An 11089-nucleotide genomic window follows, 5' to 3' on the forward strand; every position below is an offset into this window, starting at 1 on the left:
ATTTGGTGGGAACATCAATTTCCTCAGGGTTTGGTGCCCACCCTTTGTCTTCAAACCAACCCTCAAGGAACCTGTCTTGTTTTGGACATATCTAGAGGTCTTAGCCTCACTGTGCACTGTCTACAATGGTCTCTGATTCCAGGCTCCGAAACACACCCTTGCGGAGGCTTCCCTAAACTTTGCCGCTGCGACTCGGGTGGCCGCGGGATCTCCAGTGAGGACTCGCACTGCCGACTTCAGGAAGTGACTGTCATAACTCATTTATTTTCGTGTCTGTTATGAAGGCCTCCAGGGTGGCATAATCCACAGATACAAGCCCGCTTCACCTCTACTAGAAGGGTTTAAAAAAATGAAATTAGACATGTTTTTGAGGCAAAATCTCCCACAGTTAACTCCCCGGTTCGGCACAAATTCTCTTAGTATTCGTGACCAAAGGACACTCCTCCAAACCATTTCCTGTCATCTCCTCTGAGCTGTCAACTTTGATTATTCCTTTCCCGGTGCTGTGCCTTGTCTCATACGAAAGGAATCATAAATACCTCCGTCCCCCTTTCTGAATCTAGGGCTCCGGCACTTTTTATTTCCTGCTTCACACAAAACTTTTCAGAAAAAGTGCAAAGGCGAAGACAGCAGCTCCAGTAAATCACTAGGAAAGGAGAGTGAGACTATTTCTAGGCAGTGACCCAGAAACTGGCTTCTTTGTCCAGCATCCGGTGAGGCCTACTGTGTGGCGGGCCTTCTCCTGTCCCTGCTCTGGCCGCTGCCCGAGGCCATTCGAGGTCAGGTTTTGCACTCAGCCACCCGCCAGAACTGTTCTCTGCGGCCCCCCTTGGAAGCCTGATTGAATGGCCTCTTTTTACCTCTCAACCCAGTTAGTGTCTTTGGCAACATTTCTTCACCTTTTCCTCATGTGTCTTCCTCACTGGCTGCCTGTGGGGTGACTTTGTTTAACGGCCACCGATCTTGATATCCAGAACAATTCCTGGCACATAACAGGCACTCAACAAATAGCTGTTGAGTGAATGGATGGATGGGTGGGTGGATGGATGAATGAATGAATCCCTCATCTTCTTGAAATTCTCAGGATCCCAATACACCAGCATCTCTGAATTCCAGCACAGTGCCTGGCATGTAGTCAGTGCTTTAAAATGTGTGATTTAATTTCTCCCCCTACCTCTCTCATTGCTTCTTGCCCTAGTCCCTGGCAGAATTTTATTCTCTCCCTGCTCTCTTTTGCCCCCCATTACATGTTTGCATTTCTTGGTGTTCTGTCCTTGCTCCTCTACTCTTTCCACTCTGCACAGAGAATGCTCCGTGAGTGATCTCATCCACTCCCACACTTTCAACTTCCATCCCACACTGATGCATGAAGCCGCTAGTGGGGGGGAAAAGGAAGAAAAGTAAAATTGTCAAGTTGGAAGTCCTTAGGCACCTCAAAGCTTGGCAAGTTGAAGGGGTGGCAGAATAATGGATTGAAATTTTAATTTACATTTTGTTTTCCCTGATGTAGGAGAATTGGAAAACTATGTGTATTTTCTTCTCTGTAAGTTTTCCTCACCAATTCTAAGAAAAGACTCAGGACTTCTTGCTCAGGGATGTTGGCATTGGCTAGGCTGAAATCAAATGTAGCCTGAAGCTTGGCACTTGACTTTGAAAACATAAATTCAGCCCTGGCTGGTGTGGCTCAGTGGATTGAGTGCCGGCCTGAAAACCAAAAGGTCACTGGTTCAATTCCCAGTCAGGGAACCTGCCTAGGTTGCAGGCCAGGTGCGAGGGGCAGCCGAGAGATGTGTTGCTCAAACATCAGTATTCCCCTCTCTCTCTTTCTCCCTCCCTTCCCCTCTCTAAGAATAAATAAATCAAATATAAAAATAAATAAAATACATTCTTAGAGAGGGGAAGGGAGGGAGAAAGAGAGGAAGGGAAACGTCAATGTGTGGTTGCCTCTCATGTGCCCCCCACTGGGGATCTGACCCACAACCCAGGCATGTGCCCTAGACTGGGAATCGAACTGGTGACCCTTTGGCTGGTGACCCTTTGGCTCTCAGGCTGGCATTTAATCCACTGAGCCACACCAGCCAGAGCAGATAAAAATCTTTTTTTTCTAAGAAGAGAAAATATAAATTCAGCGAGAAGATTATTCTGGACCAGCGTTTCTCAACTTCAGTACCGCTGACATTTGGAGATGGAATTCTCTGTTGTGAGGGCTCTCCTCCCTAGAAGATGTGACAACCACAAGTTTCCAGACATTGGCCAACGTCATCAGTGGGGGGAGAGGGCAAACTGGCTCCTGATTGAGAATCTCTGTTCTAGATTATGCAGGGAAGGAGGGAGGCAGGGAGGGAGGGAGGGAAGAAACTGCCAAACTTGGGGGTTGGATAGCTTTCCTTAGATTGGGAAGAAGGGGATGTTTCAAGGTGCTAGGAGCCATAGGGAAGGAACTTTTGTGTCCTTTCTGTTGTGCAGTAATTCACAACCAGCATCCTCCTGGCTTAGCACTGCCCGCAGGCCTTCCAAGGTGACATTAGGAAGGGAGCCGTGGAATCCCCAAAGGCATTTGGGATGTTGCCTTCTCAGTCCTACTCTGCCCCAGGTGTCTGCTTACCTGCTTCTGCAGCTTTCCCTGCCTGGGTTTATGGATCAGTGATCCTGTCCTCCCTCTGTGCCCCAAGCTGCTCTTGGCTGCCGCCTTGCTGTCAGGAGGCCCTAATGCAGCCAGATGCCCTCAGATCAAATCTGTGGGAAATTAGGTAATTAACAACTTTGGACAAACTGCCTAAAGTATCCCATGAATCCTTTAAGTGTCTTTAGTCCTCCTAGACCGAATCTTCTGGCAAAGACTGACATCATTGCTAGATCTCTGCTCCCTCCTTGTCCAAAAGTTGTATTCTACTGAGTGTAAGTGAATGAACACTGTTCAATGAATGATATTTCAACTCGACCGCCTCATGAGTATCCAGCAATTTATAGAATCTCCAGTTCCACTGAGTCCTTATGAGCAGGTGACATTGTCCAAATGCATCAGCACTGTCCACCTCCATCACTCATACATTTTGTCCTGATCCTGCCTACTGGTAGGTGCTGGGGACCTGGCTGGCTGGGTATCAGGAGTGCCACCCAGACCTCCCACCAGTGGATAGAAGATGCAAGTAGCTGTGCCAGGCCCCCAGGACCCACTAAGCCATACTCTACCCCCAGGTTCCTGAGAATGGAGCCCTGTCTTGAATCTCTCACTGGTGGACTCTTCCCAGCCTTCACAGTTTCTTCCTTACTTACACAGATCACCCTGAAACTTGTTCTTCAAAATTCTTTATCATAGGAAGAACCCTGGACCAGGAACCTTGCTGGCCATGAGTTGAACCCCAAATCAGAGCCCTTAGAAGTCTCCACTGGTTACATCAAACCCGCTTTCCTTCTGGGCCATAGGTTATGACTCCTTCCTGCAGGGCAAGCCCGCAGGGAAGTTAATTTTCCTGGCCTTAGACAAGGCTTATTCTCCCCTCTCCCTAACCCCTTCAAATCCCAGCCCCTGACACGAAGGTTCTAGAGGCCCACGATGGACAGTACACAAATGGACTGATTGGTAATGTCATCCCACAGATTTGGAAATAGTTCACTGTCTGTGCTTATTTATGGGTTAGCATCAACCTGGAGAGCAGCTTAAAGACTTCCCCTAATATCTGTTTTTAACGCCCTAAGTTAGCACACACTTTTTGGGAGCAGCCTGTGTGCCGGGTGCTGTGCACAGCACTTTTCCAATTCCATCCTTCTATGACCTGGATAAAAGCATCCAGGTCCACAGAGCAGAGGCCTGGGTACCAGAGTCAGAATACAAAGAGAAGTCAATGGTGGGAGCAACCAGACAAGATACTGGGGACCTGTTGTGGGGTCTGGACTTTCAGCACACAGCGAAGGGAGCTGACCTTCCACAGCCACATAGGAAGGCTAAGTTAAAATACAACATAAAAATTACAAATATACAGTCAAACTTAAGAGAAAGAACTGGCTATATAAATAAATAAAATCTTCAGAGAGAGAGAGAGAGAACTGGAATTCCCAAGAGTCAAAACAAGGGACCTCAAAACCTAAGCAGAAAAAAGACACAGGTACTGGGGTGGTCCACAAGGGTCTTGGGCATAATGACTTGGGCTCTGGGATGTTAACGCTCTCAGAGCAGCACTGTGGCCTCCAGCCTGTGCAAGGTGAGAGCACAGAACTCTCATAAAGGGTCAAGGAAAACCCTTTTCCATCAACCCAAGGAAGCATCAGGCAAATAGCTAGGGCTGTGGATGGAAAAAAAATTTAAGTCGTCTGCAAAAATTCAAAATCCCAGGTGACTTTCATGTGCAGGTCTGGACTTATATTCCCTAGGTGGTGCTGGAGCCCCATGCTGCCTCCCTCTCTCTCCCTCTCTCTTTCTCTTTCTCTCTCTCTCTCTCTCTCTCTCTCTCTCTCTCTCTCTCACACACACACACACACACACACACACACACACCACATGCACACGGGTGATCTGAATCATTAAGGGCATTCCACAGCTCAAGAAACAACCTGAATACCTGAATATTCATCAACAGGATAGCTAATAAATTATAGTATCCTCATACAATGGGAAAGTATTATGCAACATTTGGAAAGAATGATGTATGCTGTATGTATCAACATATTTTTAAACATAATTTTGAGTAAAAAGAAACAAACTGTAGGATTATCCTTGTTTATTTTTTCATATGAATTTTGTAAACATCTTTCTAGTTCTCAATTACTTCCTTCCCCTCCAAAATACCTATTTGTATTTTTATTAGGATTGTGTTAAATATTAACTTAGGGGAAACTAATTTAGGAGAAATAAAATAGTTATAAGATGTAATTTTTCTGCCCAAGAATATAGACTGACTCCCCATTTCTCCAAGGTTCTTTTTCTAAGAGTTAAAGGTTTTTCATTTGTTTGTCTGTTTTCACACATGCCTCGGATATTTCTTGTTAAATTTATTACTATTTTATTATTTTGTTGATATAAATAAGCTCATCTGTCCCATTATATCCTCTATTGTTTATATACCTAAAAGTTAATAATTTCTGTATATTTATCTTGTACACTGCTATTTTATTGAATTTTCTTACTGTTGGCAGTAGTTCCAAAATGTATCTATCTAGGTTTTCCAGACATACAATATCATCTGAGAATTGTAATTTTATTTCCCTTTTTACAATTTTCACACTTCTAATTTCTTCCTCTTACCTAATTTAATCTACTGCTGCCTTCAGCACAGTATTAAATAACACTGCTGGAAATGGAAAGTCCTCTCTCATTTCTGACTTTACTATGAAATCTTTCATCATTTTCCCGTTATGAATGATGCTGTTTCTTTGAGCTAAGACAGACTTTTTAATTCCAAGGAAATATCCATCTATTCCATTTTACTGAGTGCTTTTTCTAAAACAAAAATTGATCATTTCTTTTCATAAATGAATCCCTTCAACATGCTGAATCATTTCAACTGGTTTCTTACTGTTAAACCATCCTTGCATTCCTAGAGCAAATTCCACTTGGACATAATTTATTATGTTTCAGTGCTGCTAATTCTGTTTGCTAATGTTTTATTTAGGATTTTAAAATTGATAATCATAATTGAAATTAGCCTGGCATTTCCTTGGTGTTCAATCTTTACTATGATTTGGTAGCAATGCATTGCTAAATGCATTTAAACAATCTTATTTTTCCCCTTCTTTTCAACTTCTAAAACAGAATAATTAATATTAGAATATTAGAATTATTCTTTTTTTAATTTTTTATTGTTGCTCAATTACAGTTGTCCCCATTTTCCCCCCTGTTACTCTCCCCTGCCCTACCCATGTTCCACCTTCCACTTTCAATACTCCCCCACCATTGTCTTTGTCCATGGGTCCTTTGTACATGTTCCTTGACTTGATCCTACCCCTTCTTTGCACCATTATCCCCCTCCTCCCAACCCTCTGGTCGCTGTCAGTTTGTTCTTTATTTTCATGCCTCTGGTTCTATTTTGTTTGGTTGTTTTGTTGATTAGGTTCCACTTATAGGTGAGATCATATGGTACTTGTCTTTCACCACCTGGCTTATTTCACTTAGCATAATGCTCTCCACCTCTATCCATGCTGTTGTGAAGGGTAGGAACTCCTTCTTTCTTCCTGCTGTGTAGTATTCCATTGTGTTAATGTACCATGGTTTTTTTTTGTTTTTAAAGCAGATACAATTTTTCTGTAAAACCATTGGTTTAATGCCTTTTGGGATACAGCTCTTTGACAACTTTCTCAATTTTACCATTGATATCAGTATATGTAGAATGTTTTATGTCTTCTGTAAGCATTTTGGTAAATTACATTTTCTTAGAAAATTTCATAGTTATTCTGACTTTCAAATTTGTTTTCACAGAGTTGAGCAAATGTTTTTTATGATTAATTTTCTCTCTATGTTAATTCCTCTGTATTATTATTGTGTGTATATTTGCCTTTGAAGTTTTTCTAGATTAGAGCTATAAATGTATCTATCTTACTGTTGCCTTTTAAACCTTTTGGGGGTTTTTATTCTATTATGATTCGATTTTCTAACTCATTAAATTATTCTTTCAGAACTTTCCTTCTGCTTTACTTATTTTATTCCATTATTCTTCTTCTAACTTTTTGGGTTGGATGCTTTGTTTGCATTCCTATTTATTGAATTTAAGGGATAGCATTGAAGACTATATAATTTCCTCTGGCATTTCTAGCCTGTTCCCACTGCCCTTCCACCCCCACACAGTAGGGGGTTTTTGTTTTCTGATTTTTTTATTTTCTACCTTACTGAATTATGACCTGAAAATAATGTGTGTCCTATTTTTATTTAATGGGGAGATTGACTGAGGTTTAATTTGTAGCTTTATTTTTGGAAATGTCCCATCAACATTTAAAGGAAAATTGTAACAGAGGAGTCCTCTCTCTGTTGTATGTATGTCAGACCTTGTTAATTATATTATTAGGTGTTTTATTCATATTTATTTTCTCCATTTCGTCTGTCAAACAGAAAAAAGTAAAATCTTCTACTCTAAGTGCATTTCTCTTCCTCCTTGTATTTCTCACAAGTTTTGTAGTTTTGCATGTAGCCACTACTTTATTTGGCACAAAGATAGTTCATAACTATTTTATTTTCATTGTAATTAAGTACATAATAGATCTGTATCTATAATATTATTAGTATATACATGGATATATATTAGATTATCAGAATTAGGAAGTTCTCTTCTTAGTCTCATTTAATGATTTTTAGCCTGAACTCTGCTTTATCTGGTATTAAGACGGCAACTGCAGCACCAAGGCTGTTCCACCTGCATTAGATTCCTAAGGCTGCACTAACAAAATACCACAAACTGAGTGGCTTAAAACCACAGAACGTTATTGCCTCACAGTTCTGGAAGCTGGAAGTCTGAAATCAAGATGTTGGCAGGACCATGCTCTCTCTGGCGGCTCCAGGGGAGAATCTTTCTTTGCCTTTGGTATTCGCCAACAACCCTGGGCATTCCTTGGCTTCTAGATGCATCCCTCCAGTCACATAGCCATCTTCTCCCTTTGTGTCTTAGCATCATCTTCCCCATGTGCACCTCTGTCTCTGTGTCCAAATTTCCCCTTTTTATAAGGACACTGGTCATACTGAGTTAGGGTCCGCCCAAATGACCTTTATTCAGAAGACTTCTGAGATATGACAGCAATGCATTCTCTCATTGCTAAGATCGCTCTGTTCAGCTTTTCATCTTCTCCTTCTTCATTGAGATCCTCTTGGTCTCAGCTGGCTTTGGCAGCCCTTTTACATAAACTAGAGTCTGTGGCTTAAAGTTGCCTTCTAGTTTCACTAAAGGTGAAGTTTGCAGGTGTTTTGTCTTGTTGGATTGCATTGTCTTCCAGGAGGAGAAGGGCAAAACGCTGTTTTACAGTCACACATAGTCTTGATAATAGTGATCAATTTAAATTGCTCTTAAAGGATTGTTAAATCAAATGAAATATATTTGTGGGTCACACTCTCTTATTTTATGTCAGCATAGAACTTCTTTATTAGGGCATAGTAGTCAAGCAAAAAGCTTTGGAAAGAGTCAGGCTGAATGTAGTGCGTTAAATATTGCCCCTCATCAAATAAAAGACATGTCCACTAGGAAACTGAATGTGACCTAAGTTGGACAATGGGTCTTTGCAGTTGTAATTCAGTTGAGGATCTAAAGATGAAGTCATCCTGGATTATCTGGGTGGTCCCTAAATCCAGCCACAGTATCCTTAAAAGAAGAGGAAAAGACACAGAAGATGAGGCCTTATGAAGACAGAGGCAGAGACTGGAGGGATGCATCTCCACACCAAGGAATATTGTCAGTCACCAGAAGCTGGAAAAGGCAAGGAATGGATTATCTCCTAGAGTATAAAGAAGGGACCCCCCCCACCGCCTTGATCTCAGAGTTCTGTGAGAGAATACATTCCTATTGTTTTAAACCACCCAGCTTATGGCTATTGGCTCTAGCAGCCACAGAAAACCAGTACACCCAGTTTGAATCTTGCCTCCACCAGTTCAAGGTGTATGACCGTAAGTAAGTCTCTGGGATGCAGTGGAAGGAATCGAGCTGGAAAAAAGTGTGACTGGACACAAATCTTTGCAGGATAGCAAAGGACAGTTGTTGTAGGATAGCAGCAGTACCTACCTGGTATGTGGCCACAGAGCACAGGAGCAAGATCAGGGAGCACGGTGGGGCCTCAGTAAGGCCTCACCTGAGTCAGAGCAATCCAGGCATGGAGAGGTGTCTGGCCTGGAGTGACTCCCCTGTACTGGGGCTCTGCAAGGAAAGGTGAGGCCTGACTACAATGTGAATATTAAAAGCACCAGGGTGAGGTCAGAAAGACCTTATCCTTCCTGCTCACTGCTTGGTGACCTTTGGCAAATTAAAGTTTCTGAGCCTCGGGAACCGCATCTGTAACTCAGGGATAATAAAGCACCGAGAGTTGCTATGAAGATTACATGAGAATCACAATCATAACAGCACTACGTGCCAAGTACCATACTAAGCACCTCTACTTGTGTTGGCTCATTTGGAGATAATTAGTGTAGTGCCTGGCACCTGAGTGCTCCATAAATGGCACCTAGTATCATTTTATTGTGGTGTTTCTTAACATTTCGGTAGAGTTCTTGACCTGGAGGTGTCTCGTGGATTAAATTTAGGGAATCCACCAACCCCCTGATGTGTACGCACAAGTTGGTGTGTATGTGTGCCTTTCTAGAGCGCAGAGCCAATCGGCTGTCTTCCGGGTCTCAAAGGGAGCAGTGACCAGAAAAGCAGTGGGTATCTGCTGCGGAGGAAATTGGGTTCTGTGGCCTAAGAAATCCCTTCCAGCCTGGAACCGAATGAGATGGAGCCAAAGCTGCTGCAGTCATTTGTGTGTCCAGAACAAAATGAACCTGGTGTTCTGTCAGACACGGGGGCCCTGCAGCCTTGCACTAGATTCTCCTCGCCATCCCCACCTGTTAGCCATGGGCACATTTTGGTGGGGGGAACAGCAGGAGAAGGAAAAAGAAATTTGCAATTTTGATGCACAAGGGGCGATATCTAAAGACAATTCCCGGTGCCCGTAAACACCCACCACCTCCGGCAGCTGCCCCTGAAACCCAGGGAGCATCATTTTCCATTCTTGTCTCTGAGATAATAAGTTGGAGAGAAGCTTCATATTTCAAATCAAAACTATTTCCCAACTAGAGGAAAGTGGAAACTTTTCAGGCAAATTTCATATGCAGTAACACAATTTCCTCCTGTTCCACTTCTTTTTTCACCTAATACATGATAAATATTCAAGATCTCCTTGAGGAGGAAAGAGCGCAGAGCTGGGAGGGGGGCTCCTCACTGCGACTGCGCGGAGGCAGCCAGCGGGCGCACAGAGGTCCTTCTCTTTCGGAAGCCTGTCTGGATACTGGCCTCAGCTGCTGAGCACCCCATCTGACCCTGAGGGAGCCCTCACTCCCAAAAGAACTAGCCCTGGCAAGGTTTGAAGAGATCATTGAAAATTACTTATTATCTTAAAAGCTGTCCCAAGAATTCTTCTCACATAAAAACCATGTTCATTGGGAAAATGCCAGGAAGAGGTACTTGGGATAGAAGGTGAGACCCAGCCCAGACATTAGGATGTTCAGCAGGTTTACAGGGATTGCAGGGAATACAGGTCAGGGGATAAGGATAAAGGACACAGAGAGAGAACCCTCGCCAAGAGGCATCAGTGGGCTCTGGCCACATGTAGGTTGATGACAAAAGAGAAGAGGCCTGTGGCTGGGGACGCAGATAGCCTCCCTTCTGCAGAGGGATGGACTAACTAGCTCCTCTGCTGTGAGCACTGGCTGTGTGCTGGGTGCTGAGCTATGCCTCCCCTGCATCATCGCAGCTGCCCCTCACCGCGCGCCTAGGAGATGGTAACCACTACTAGTTCCATTTTACAGACACAGAAACCAAAGTTCAGGCAGCTTTGGTCCATTGCCTGAGATCATGCTGTTGGCACAAGAGGCCATGATACATCCTGTAGAATGTAAATACATCCTGTAAATACATTAACGCAGTTAACACCAGTACTACGGGCTCACCTCCACAAAAGGGCTCACCTCCACAAGTGTTGGTGAGGATGTGGAGTGAGTGGCACTCTCGTGCATGGCTGGTGGGAGCTTAAAATGCACAACTACTTTGGAAAATGGGCAGTTTCTAAATATAGTTAAGCATACCATTATCTATGACCCACAGTTCCACTCCTAGGTTTTTACACAAGAGAAATGAGTGCATATGTCCACAAGAAGTGTACACAGATGATTGCAGCAGCTTTATTTATAAGAGCCCCAAACTAGAAAACTCCAAATGCCACCACCAGGTGAATGGACAATTGCCTTGGGTGTGTACCACACGGGGAAACCACTCAGCAATAAAAAAGGGACAAAATACTCATATGCACAATGGGAACGGATCTCAAAACCATACCCTGAGTCAAAGAAGCCGGACCCGAGGGTGCGGGCGGTGTGATGACAGTGACAAGAAGCAGCTGAGTGGCCGCACAGGACTGGGGTGGGCAG

The sequence above is a fragment of the Phyllostomus hastatus genome, unplaced genomic scaffold (genome assembly GCF_019186645.2).
Source record: "Phyllostomus hastatus isolate PE091 unplaced genomic scaffold, TTU_PhHast_1.1 phas_scaffold_182, whole genome shotgun sequence".
NCBI lineage: Eukaryota > Metazoa > Chordata > Mammalia > Chiroptera > Phyllostomidae > Phyllostomus > Phyllostomus hastatus.